General features: G+C 41.2%; 1 long non-coding RNA gene across 2 annotated transcripts; it reads right to left on the reverse strand.

Moving 5' to 3' along the window:
- Window positions 1–993: 993 nt before the first annotated feature.
- On the reverse strand, window positions 994–12,188 carry LOC138670032 (uncharacterized). 2 transcript variants are annotated; one of them, XR_011319284.1, is made up of 3 exons: window positions 11,891–12,184; window positions 10,553–10,712; window positions 994–3,004 (listed from the first exon to the last, which is right to left on the reverse strand). It is a non-coding gene; the product is annotated as an uncharacterized lncRNA (long non-coding RNA). The 2 variants fall into 2 exon arrangements; XR_011319283.1 differs by having other exon boundaries at window positions 995–2,986; window positions 11,891–12,188.
- Between the last annotated feature and the right edge of the window lie 966 nt (window positions 12,189–13,154).

Consider the following 13,154-nt stretch of genomic DNA (forward strand, 5'->3'; position numbering starts at 1 on the left):
AGATAAACAGACAGAGAGACAGAGAGAGACAAACACATGGATAGACAAAGAGACAGACAGAAAGAGACAGACAGATGCAGACAGACAGAAACAGTCAGAGAGACAGAGGGAGGCAGACAGAGAGAGACAGAAAGTTAGAGAGAGACAGACACAGAGAGACACAGAGATAAATAAATAATTTACAAAAATGATGTTTGTGTCCCCCCAATTTTTTCATAACCAGTCAAGCTAAAGCAGACAGCTGGTATTTTCACATTGGTTAGGAGCCATGGAAATTGGCCCCCCAGCCTACAAATAGCAGCCTGCAGCTGGCCAGAAAAGGCGGACCTATTTGTTGATCTTACTGCCGATCAGAGGCAGTGTTTGTAGCGCTGTCATGCACATCACAGCATGGCAAACACTGGATGTTCGGGTCCCCCATTCAAGTGAATGGTGTCAGGGTCCGAATATCCAGGGGTCTGCTGATCTCTAGTTTTTATTCCTTTTACTAACATCTTGTAATGCTTTGTATTCTCTCGCCATATATTTGTGTAACATGGAAATAGCGCTGATGTACATTGTTTTTTACTTTTTATTTTTGAGAGCACTACTCATGACACACACCTGTTACATGATATACGGCAGAGGATTAGGGAGACAAACCAAACTTAGGATATTACGCATGTACCATTGACATTATAAATTAGTCATGTTTCCTTAATTTAATTCTTATTAATGCTATTCCATCGGGCTTGCATGCACAATCTCTGTTTAGGCCTAGAATACTAGTATTTTCTCATATATACATATACATTTCTTGTTCTGGCAGTAATCCTTGCCCTGTAACTTGGTAACTTTTTCACTGATTTATTTGCACTTGTTTTTGATATGTAGATATTTTTTATTATTTTGATGAATAAAATGTATCTTTTATTGAGTAGCATGGAGTCTGTGTTCTTCATTTCTCCATGACAATGCCTGTAGTTTACTTAGCAAAGTCCTGCTGACAGGTTCACTTTAAGGATCATGCCTCCCATTATTAATGGTGTGATGTTATGTATTGCAACCCTAACAGAACCTTTTAAACCATTTGCATGGAAATAGAAAAACATTTTTTTCAAAACTCGCTCTACATCGGTCGATTTGTTGTGCCTTTTATTGCAGCTCAAGACTACTGAAGATAATTTAGTTGAGTTGTTAGATAAGAATGAACCTGTGGATAGGTGTGGCATTGCATTAGATGAAATCATCCAGATTTTTTCTGATCTTGTAAATGTTGAGGGAGGATCTAAAGTGATCCTTCACGGTTGACTCAGTGATTTCCAAATTAATCTAAAGGGCATTGCCGGCAACTGAAAATGACGGAGACTCGTGCCTCTGTGTGGGGGATCGAGCAGATCTCTGGGCCCCCGTTTATTGTGTATGAGTTTTCATAGTCATAGAAATTATACTTCAACCAATCAGCATAAGAATACGCTCACAGTTCTTAACCTATAAGAATACAGGAAAGACTTAACCCATGAGGATACAGGAAAAATGGAAACTACAGATATGGTCATGTCTTTTTGGCATAGAAAAACATATTAACAGATGCCTCAGTCTTGTATAGCGATACCCCCACGAGTCTCTTATCTGGCTCACTCCAGTTAGAATACTCAAGGTCTTTATACCAATTATGAACCATAGACTAGCTGAATAACAAAATGTTATCTTCGTGAGAAACAGGACAGAGTTATTTCTTAGCAGCTGTAACCTTCTACCTAAGTAAATAACAGAATTTATCTTTAACCAACAACAAAATGGAGTCAAAGCACAAAATTGAGAATCTTTCATAATTTGTTCCTTCACATTCCCCCCTAGATAAATTTTGTTAATTAATGTCCAGCATCAGAGGTACTATCCCAAGCTATAAGCTCGAGGGGTACTGGTCTTCACATGACTGGTGCCATGTTACCAGCCATGGCTGTTGCGGCGTACCCGTCCCCCCTGTAGGCTAGAATTTACGAATAACAATTGTTGATGACGGTGGTGGGGATCTTTTGAAGATAGCCATGCGCTTGGCTTCAACATCTTCATCTGGTAACTTTGTGAAATCGGTGTAAAGAAGAGCAGGGGTGGCAACGCTTTTGGTTTCCTCATTAGTTGTCTTAGTGCAGAATTTCCTAATACATACAGAAATACGCCAAAGAACAAGTTTTAGTATTACATACATGACAAGGATAAAGGCAGCGATGTGAAACAAACTTTGCAAGATTCCAGCTATCCAGCCCCCAAGTCCCTCAAACCAATTGTCTGGATTAAGAAAGGAGAAGGTGTCTGCCCACCAACTGTCCTTATTACGGTCATTGTCTTTATCATATTGATCTCTGAGTCTTTGAATGTCCTCTAACTTTAACTTTAGAGTACTATTGGGATCTATATAATGACAGCATGCGGGTCCAATAATCTGACACATACCACCCTGTGCTGCTGTTAAGTAGTCCAGTACTACAGTGTGTTGATTAGTGACTATGATAAGTTAGTTTTGGACAGCAACAATAGTATTAAGTATATCCAATATATCCCAAATTTGATCATCTGGATAATCTGTGGCCCTAAGCAATTTATCCCACATTTGTGTAATCATAGGGTAAATGAAAATAGAACTGACAATTTTATTGGCTATACCCATCTGTACTACTAATCTTTCATGATATTTTACAAACTTATTATTCAAGGATGTTGTGGAATTTAGGCTGTCCCATTCAGTTATCAATATTATTATATGGAAATACGAAAAACCAAAACATCATGTTCCCTTATTTGCCACTAGTCTGTTTGACCAGCTTGCAGTGCGATACGTGGATCCACGTCGGCCTTCCTTCCAGCTTTACAGACATAGGAGTAATGAGGAGGACTTGGTAAGGACCGTCATACAAGGGTTCTAGTCCGTGTTTTCTGACATAGCTTTTCACGACCATAAAACCACCAGGCTTCAAATTGTGACAAGTGTCGGTTTCTGCTGAATCTGGAAGGAAAGAAGAAACTAAAACATGGGTGTTAGCAACATTTTTACTAAGCTGAATAACATATTGAACGGCACAGTCAGTTTCTTCTGATAACTACTGAGACTGGAAATGTGTAACTGAGGGCCTAGCACGAAACAATATCTCATATGGGGACAGGCCATGTTTTGCAATAGGGGTAGTACGAATGTTTAAGAGCCCTGGCCATGGAGCCGTAGTCTCCTGCATCATTTTGGTCAATTGTCCCTCCTGTGTGCCGTTCAGCCTCTTAACTTTCCCACTGGATTGTGGATGGTACGGAGTATGGAGGGCTACAGTGGATCCAAGCATTGTCAGAACCTCCTGATACACATGAGAAGAAAAGGCCGGGCCTTGGTCACTTTCATCAACTTCTGGAACACCATATCTGCATATAACTTCCATCACCAGTTTCTTTGCTGTGGTCTTTGCAGTCATGTTGGTAATAGGGAATGCTTCCGGCCAATTGGAGAACATGTCGACAACCACCAGACAATATTCATACCTTCCAGAATTAGGCAACGTGATGTGGTCCACCTGGAGCCTTTGGAAAGGATAGTCGGGCTTAGCAAGGTGCTTCGGGGGTACACGTTGAAGTTGACCGGGATTGCAGGTCTGACAGATGTTACATGCACGGTTGAGTGCTGTCAAGACTGTAGAAATAGCTGGAGCCCAGTAGAATTTTTGTACCAGGGCTAGGGCCTGTTTATTTTTTTTCTCGATATGTGGGCCCATGTGCCCACGTGGCAATAGCAGGGTACATCCGCTTAGGGAGACACACAAGTTGGTCCTTTTTCCAGAGACCATTGTCCATACATGCTCCATCAGCTTCCACTGTTTCACTTCTTCCTTTGGAGACATTCTCTGCATTGTCATTAAGCGGTCTCGCAGGGTCCGGCAGAAAACCTCAGTCTGGCATAGATCATAAGGTTCCTGTAGAGTCAGTGTTTCTTGTAACTGTTTACGCTGAGAGCGTGTGGTCACCATAGTTGGTATGGTCTGTTCAACGGGTAGGAGAGCAGCAGCTTTTGCTTGCATATCCGCAAAGGTGTTACCAACAGTCTGTGGACTGTTCCATAGTACCGTGCTCCTTAACTTTGATAATGGCCACCTGGGTAGGTAATTTGATTGAGTCCATAAGGGTTTTAACAGCTTCAGCATTCTTCACTGGAGTCCCGGCAGTAGTAACAAACCCTCGAATGGCCCATAGGGCTCCGAAATCATGAACAATACCAAATGCATACTGTGAGTCCGTGTATATATTAGCCCGCCTGTCTTTGGCCAGAACATATGCAGTAGACAGAGCCTGAAATTCTGCTTCTTGTCCTGACAGGGAGGGAGGGAGTGCAGCTCCGGGCAATACAGTATTTCCGTAGTAACAGTGTATCTGGTGTGGAATCTGCTAAAATCATCATATCTTGAACCGTCTTTCAGGGCATTGTAGAGAGGCTGCATTATGCGGGATGCGTCCGGTATTCACTGACAACAATAAATACATAGTCCAAGAAAACGCTGGAGTGCAGCCTCATCTTTTGGGAAAGGAAGGGAGGTGACGGCTATTTTTCTTTCTTCTGTGAGGTGTCTGGCACCCTGAAGGAGACAGTGACCCAAAAATATCACTTGACCAAGGCAGAACCGAAGTTTCGAGGCCGAAACCCGACAGTTCAGATCTGCAAGATACTTGAGGAAACTAACAGTGGCAACAATGGCTTCCTGCTCTGTCTGTGCACACAACAAAGGTTACCCACATACTGAAGCAGCGTGACATAAGGATATTCTAACTGACAGGGTTAAAAACACTCGCCCATATTTTTTGCAAACTGATTGGGAAAGGGCGTGTAAGATACACATCTCATTATATTCATTTGCATAGGGGTTATATAACGTAAATACCATTTGACCAGCATCTTGGAATTATATTCTGCAGCGGAACTGTGATAATCAAATTGCCCCCAGTAAATTTACCGGACATGAGGGAGAGATTACGAACTGAGCAGTAACTTCAGGGAATGGTCCCACAGGGATGGGTTTTGTGAGAGTATATTTATTGGGTCTGCCATCTACTCTAATTAAAACAAGCTCTTGATCTGAGAATTGACATGGCGAGGGAGATTCCCAGATATAGGGTTAAAATGGATATTGGAGTATGAGACTGGATTTGAGTAAGTCTGTTGCTTGGGCCACTGATAAGGAACCGAGCTGCGTCCTTGAAGCTGCGGTGGTGGAGGCTAGAGAGTGAGCAGAGATCGCTGCAGCTGCTGATTTAGAGTGGGTTAAGTTCTTCTGAAAACTTTGTACTACTTTTTTTTTTTTTTTCATTGCATCGTCCAGAATGGAAGTCTCAGTATCGGGTCTCATTGAGATTATTGCCTCTTTCAATTCAGATTTAAGGCCGGACATCAAAGCTACTGCAAAAAGGTGTGAATGGGCTTTATTATACAGTGAAAACCCCAAATCTTTAAGTACTACCATAAGACGCCCATAGAACTTCTCGGCAGTCTCCCCCTTGTCCTGTGTGACATCTGTGAGGGAGGTAGCGTGGTCCACTAGTCTATCTTGTGCCCAAACCTTTAAAGCATTACAGAAATCAACATCACTCTCATAGGTTCCCCGTTCACATTATACATTATGCCACCCTCAATAATTGGAAAATACCCCTCTCCAGCCTTCACATGGAGTAAGTGTAACAGATCTCTCCGGGGAGTGGAATAAATCTTTCGATTCGCTGCTATTTGTCTATAGAAGGCCATGGGGGATGTTTCTGAATCAGGTAACTAAAGTAGGAGGGGGTTGATACTCATAACCACCAGCAATACTAAGCATACCAGGGACTGGTGCTGGCGGTGGCTGATAATAAGTGCCGTCAGCGTTTAGCAAGGGAAAGGTGGGGGCTACAACTCTGAGTCTTCTGGCTTCACAATTGTAACAGACCTGTCTCCACTGAGAATTAGTAACTCTGCATACATCACAAATCCACCCGGCAGGATCATAGGGTGGGGGCGCACTGAGTTTTGGCAACCCAGGATATATTGGAGCTTTGGGGTTAAGGGGCACAGAGCTTACAGTCGGGAGAAGAGGCTTGATTTCCTGGAGAGGGACCTTATCATCTAGCAGGGAGACCCCCTGTTCCAGATCATCATTTTTAATTGTTTGTCTTTCTAACACATTACCCTCAATCACTTTCTCAGTTCCTTCTTGCACCACAAACATCCACTTTTTGTCATAGTAATAGACAACTTTCCATTTTTCAACGTAACAAAAACAAATCCGAATTCACTTTCTCTGTTAATCCTTAATCTGCTATATATCAACCACTCAACTTGAAGCAGGTGAATCTTTTACCAATCTTTCAATCACACTGATAACCATCTCTTTCAAGTTTCCTTCTAAAACTAGGCGCCATTTTTTTTTACTTTAAACTTACAAAATTTCTTTCTACTTCAATACAATATTGTACTATTGCACATATTACACAAGGATGGAAAATTCAGAGAGGACGCGGCATTGTGCCCCCTCCATACCAGAGACACAGAGATAAGAATTTACCGCATTCCTCAGCACAGAAAGCAGAAAGACACAGCGCAGATGTTTGACCCCTCTCATCGGATATTTTGGAAATCTATACACAGAAACAGAATACAGCAGTTCTCAGACTTAATTAATTTCTACAAAACCTTCATCACACAATTCATATGCCAGAACACTTTAGAAAAACCAATAATTGAGAATATTTTCCTGATCTTTGGGCTAACAATATCAGATTCAACACACAAATTCAAAGTCTTCTCTTACTTCCATGGAAACATGATTCTCCTTTAGAGCTAAATATCCTTACTTTGTTGTGCATAGTACCAGAGCGGCCGTATATAGTCTATTCCACTAGGTTTACCTGTCCCCCGCTGGGACAACCCAAAAACACGGTACTCAGTGAAAGGAGGAGGGCGTCTTAGACATTCCCTCCGAATACCTCTGGATATATATACTGTATACTTCTATATATTCCTGAGTTACGTATCCTACCCAATCTTCGATCACCTCACCGCGCCTGATTCTAACAATGATCAGGAATTCAGGATATTTTGACTATAAAGAGAATTACATCACTGGTCAATCCGGGGTGTCCGTCCCTTATGAGGTACGGTTCGAGCACTGGGCTCCCAACGGAACTACACCTCTATATGATTCCACCCAAAAATCACCCACCATCGGGGACAAACCTCAGATCCTCTTTGCAGCAACAAACACAGGAAAACCACACCAAACGGTCAGTCTGGACAGTATAACTGCCAACTTACCGTGGTTGTTGTGGGGGATGATCAGTCCCAATTTTCCAGTGCCTGTGTCCGCTCCGAGGGTCCTTTGTCTTGTCCTCCGGGGGGCATAGGCGTTCCTGTTTGGGGCCCCACGTTTTCGGGCGCCAAGCTGTCGAGGGAGGATCTAAAGTGATCCTTCACGGTTGACTCAGTGATTTCCAAATTAATCTAAAGGGCGTTGCCGGAAACTGAAAATGACCAGACGGAGACTCGTGCCTCTGTGTGGGGGATCGAGCAGATCTCTGGGCCCCTGTTTATTGTGTATGAGTTTTCATAGTCATAGAAATTATACTTCAACCAATCAGCATAAGAATACGCTCACAGTTCTTAACCTATAAGAATACAGGAAATACTTAACCCATGAGGATACAGGAAAAATGGAAACTACAGATATGGTCATGTCTTTTTGGCATAGAAAAACATATTAACAGATGCCTCAGTCTTGTATAGTGATACCCCCACGAGTCTCTTATCTGGCTCACTCGAGTTAGAATACTCAAGGTCTTTATACCAATTATGAACCATAGACTAGCTGAATAACAAAATGTTATCTTCGTGAGAATCAGGACAGAGTTATTTCATAACAGCTGTAACCTTCTACTTAAGTAAATAACAGAATTTATCTTTAACCAACAACAAAATGGAGTCAAAGCACAAAATGGAGAATCTTTCATAATTTGTTCCTTAACATAAACACCTTTAAAGGGGTTTCCCTGAAATAAATTATTTGACTACTTTCTTTGAAATACAGTGCCACACCATTTCACAGCTTGTGTATGGGATTGTAACTTTGCAAATGTCATATAATTTGTAGACAGACGTGGCATGGTTTTGGAAGAAAGCAGCTACATTCACCACTGATATTGCAACTTCAAGAATGAAAAATGAAGGAATTATGAAAATCACAGGATTGCTTATACACTTGGGCACGCAAATCATCAAGATCCACTGCTGGAGTCTCCTTTTACAACTGTCCACCAATGAAATTTCCTGATGTGCTTAATGGGAGACAGTCTGGAGATGCTGCAACCAATGGTAAAACATTTAGGCCATACAGGCTCCTCACAGTAGCACAAGCAACATGCTGCCTGGTGTTGTTGTGTTCAAAGCCAGTCCATGGGACGTTGTAGAGAAATCGCTGTCCCACTGATTGCACAACCAAATTAATATATGCCGATCTGATACCTAAAATGAAGACTAGAGCTGTCAGGTAAACGTCCATTATGCTAATATACCAACTTGCACCATAAGGCTACAACCCCACTATCAGTATTTAATCAGTATTTTTCCTCAGTATTTGTAAGTCAAAATCAGGTGAGGAACAATCAAAGAAAAGGTATCATAGACACAAGTCACCAATTCGGCATCTTTGGCTCACTCCTGGTTTTGGCTTACAAATACTGAGGAAAAATACTGACTAAATACGGATAGCGGGGCCGTAGCCTGATAATAGCAATAGGACAAGTGTGATGTTCAATTGTTATGGCCTATCTATGGGCTCATCCAAGCCATGTGGTCTCCAGACTAGTCTCCGTTTATCAATTCAATCAAGGCAAAAGTGGGACGCATTGTTGAAGAGAATAGTCCTCCATTCATACTCAGCACGACGATAGCCTTTGAGAGCAATGGCATATGGTCAATGGAAAACCTGTAGTTGACATTTGCCTCGTAGTCTAATGTTAACCAAACATATTCTGATGGTTTCTGTAGGCACTGTTTGACATTTTAGTCTTGGTAGGTGAAGTCCAATTTTAATTGCAGTCCAGAATTAATCTATCGTGTAATCAGTGATACCACCATTTGTTATAAGTTAGCATATTACTGCTCATGGAGCTTCTACTTTCTACTGAATAAACCGAGATGTTTCAAAAATGTTTCAATTTTTTTCTCATTTACATATCATTAACATCTATCAATCCTTTGATTTCCATAATTCCACATTTGCTTTTCGGTGTTGCAATGTCAATGTTAAGGAGTGATATATTTTTGTAATCCTAGACTACTTGTTTAATCTATAATAGGTCTCTCGGGTTTTCATCATGTTTTTAGTGTCTTTAATGGCAGGAATTGTACTGCAGCATCACAAATGCTGAAAGGTATAACGGAAAGAACCAAGTTTACAATTATCCATTTTATTTTCAAACCAGTTACATTAGGCAATTTTTCATCCAATGTCCAATGTATTCAAATAAGAGCTTCATCTCTGTCCTTCAAATAATCAGTAGGTCAATTTTTCCATAAAAGTAATATTATCATGGAACTGATCAATGCAAAAAATGTCAGAATGTATGGATTTGTTTCATCATTTGAAATCTGTAACGTTACATGGCATAATCGTCATGATTAAATATGCAAATCAGCTACTTTCATAGGCCACCAGTCTACTTATGTCACTCTTGATTTTAGTGCATCTATTTCTTCAGGATATGCACACTGACAACCCTGCCGGCGCACATTACAGATTTTTGCTTTTGTTTTTAGACCTTATTGTGTGACTTGTACAGAGTAAGAAGAGGGATTTGAGTCTTTTAGCTTGTAAAAACATCTTTTTTCTGCAAGTTTTTGTCTTTCTTTAGTAAACCATAAAATTCAAATAGCATCTTTTATCATGGGCCTTGTCATTCCTTAGATATGAGCAGGCAACAAGTCATCTGGTAACGCCTCTGCTGCAGAGCTGCGCCGAGTCCCCTTTTCAGTTTGAAGCCAGCTGTCATCAGACAGTTTCCCGGAGCTGAACAAGGGGAACTCATTAGCTAACGAAACCCTCTGCAGACTTTCTGCTACCAGTCCTTCAAGCTTGTTAAGATTTTCAGATTCCCTCACATGCTCCTTTCCTCTGGGATCTGATATTATCAACCATTTATCAGAACAAGATTCCTGGCTCCCTCCACCCTTTTCAGTTTTTTTTTTCCCAACAGCCGTATCCTTAGGCTGTGGCTTATAATCCAGCGCTAGAGTAATTTCGCATGAGCTGGGTTACAGCAGCTTCCATACAGAGAAATCAGTGTCATTCCTTTTTCTGCCCCCCAGCAGAACAGAAGTCAAGGAATCATAGCTCACACCAGCACACATCTATCCAAGCTCTGTGAGACATGATGCACGTAGATTATGGAGTGTGTACAGCTTGACTCATGAGTGAATAATGGATAATATCCATGTATTGTTACACATGTGTTATCTCCTGATAAGGCGAAATTACCAGTGACCCAGCTGTCCTCTGCTGAACCTTGAAATTACCTGGAGTTGATGTGATGTGTTCGCTGGAAAGAGCAGCGACCTTGTGTTTATGTAAAGATTATTTGGCCATTTCATCAGTCAGATGAGAATCCTGTCAACCCTTTTTTCCTGCTGTCCCCTCCTTTCATCTTCCATAGATTCCCTCGTCAGAGGTGATAATCTGTGAACACGAGGACAGTAATCAAGATCTATCTGAATCGTCGGTCAATGACCTCAGTGACTTGCCTTCATGAGAGAAATAATAAGCTTGACTTCAAAATATCCTTGAAATTGTAACCTTATCGACATGCAATGGAAAGGAGTAGAAAAAGGGGGTAGCAAAGTGATAAATTCCGAGTTTCCTTTTTTCGTTTCTTTTCAGCTGCATTGACCATCCATACCCTGCATTTAACATGATTAACTGTCTCTATGCTGTAATTAATGTGTCGGCATTTCTTTGATGAAGCAACAATGAAAATAATTACTTCTACAAGGAAAATCACTCGTGACATTAATAACAATGACTGCTGTACTTTTTTAGAACAGTCACATTGGAAATAGTTTACTGTGTTTACATTGCATTTGAGGGTTTTTTTCTCAACTCCATAGCTTTGTGTTGACCCCAGTATAATTGATGTGTATTTTCGTATTCTTGGATCTTAGGATTCACATCTGTTACCAGCATGGCAGCTTCATCAATATACCTGTCCAGCGGTGGTAAAACTCTACAGAAAATATGTCTTTGGCTCTTATTATCTGCCAAGAAACAGTGCATTGTGTAATGATCAAGTGTTTTGTCTTAGTTCTTCTTTGACTTCAGTAATAGAAAAATAACCTGCACATGGCCGCTTAGTACCAGAGACTATTATGTATTCCGCAAAATATTTTGTAGCATTAGCATATTCTGAATATGCACAAGCATGAAAGCATTGTACACTGGTCTGCAAAGACATTTTCTTCTATCTCTGTTCATCATGAGCAGCATAAAACCCCAACAGAATCTCTATTGGAGAAAGATTGCGAAGGATATAAAAAAAATGAACTAAGAGCTGAAATGCGTTGTCATAATAAAATAACCGTCACTCATTTATTCAATCTTTGCTCTAGTATTGCCACTTTGGTGTCCCCCATTGGTCCTGCAGCGATAATGTTACATCAATCTTACACAAGATTTCTACAGTTAATCATTGGTCTCAGCAGTGACGCTTCCATACATGGTACAAGACCCCTTACAGATTGGCTGCATTTATCACTTCAGTTAGAATAGATTAGCAACATTTATTTTAAGATTTTTGTTTTCCTGTTATTAGCCCATTTTAAAATTTCCAACAACACTGAATAACAACTGTACAGACTTACTTGCTTTTAGGCATCTGGTAGCATTCTCACAGGCATGTCGTTCCTGGGTCAAACAGGGAAGTTTATTGACGTGCATAAACTTCCAGCAGAATGGAAAATATACAGCCTTTCTCAGGCATAAAGAAAAAAAATAAACAGTCCATATACAGGGACATGCGGGCTCATACAAATTTCACCTCTCCTTCCAGACACAGGCCACAGTCTCTCACCCACGTAGCAATTCTGGTACTTCACCTGGCTCAGCTTAGTCTGCAATAAAAGGTACTCTGCAGTGCACAGCAGAATCTACACACTGCTCCACTTCCTAGCACACTGCACACCGAGTGAGCCTACTTCCTGTTTCTAGTAAAAAGCCATGCAAGTGCATCTAATCAAACCCTGCACAGTTAGTATTTAACCCTGTCCTATCTGGCTTTGCTTGACACTGTTCCCCTCTGTTCACATCTGAGTGCTGGGCACCATCTGCCAACCCATGTTGAACACTGTCACGCCAAGTATTGACCAAGCTGATATGACATACCTTGTGGGGCTTCCTTTACACTGGTTAGTAAACTTTATAGTGGCCCTCATCAACCCTTGCCATCACCTCAAAGGGATCTTTTCACTTGAAGAAAAATTTGTCCCCACTGTGGGCACCAAGACCCGTACCCAATCCCCAGGTTTAAATTGTTTCACCTGAGTCACCAAACTATACCCCCTGGATTGTGCCTTGTGGAAACGCTCTTTTCCTGGCCACTCACTTTGGTCCCTTGACACAACAGTTCAATATGCTTGGCCAAATGTGAAAACTTAACACCAGTTTCTGGATCCTGGGGAACAACATTTACCACTCTTACATTTTTCCAGGGTACCTTTCAAAGTTAAGTCCCTCAGTTGGGCAGTTCCCCTGATGCAGCCAAACGCCAAATGCGCATTGGGGCTGCACGGTGGTGAGCCAGACGACACCACAAAATGGGTAAGATATCTAGGGCATGGGAGACTAATATTTATAGGGCACTGATCCCTGTGTTTGTAGGTAACTTTGTACTAGCTACCACCCTTCCTCTTGTTTATCACTTTGCACTTTATCTTATAATGCATGTGGTAATGTCTGGTTTACCCACTGATCATTTCCACCAGTTTTTGTCATTAAAGTCTAATTGTTATCATCAGTACTTTTACTATACCTTTTTAATCTATTTGGGCTTGAATCCGTTTCTTCTATTGAGTTAGAACCATCCCGCACAGACAATAGCAATTCTTCGGCGATGGTATGTGACAAGGT

This window comes from Ranitomeya imitator, chromosome 3 (genome assembly GCF_032444005.1).
Source record: "Ranitomeya imitator isolate aRanImi1 chromosome 3, aRanImi1.pri, whole genome shotgun sequence".
NCBI lineage: Eukaryota > Metazoa > Chordata > Amphibia > Anura > Dendrobatidae > Ranitomeya > Ranitomeya imitator.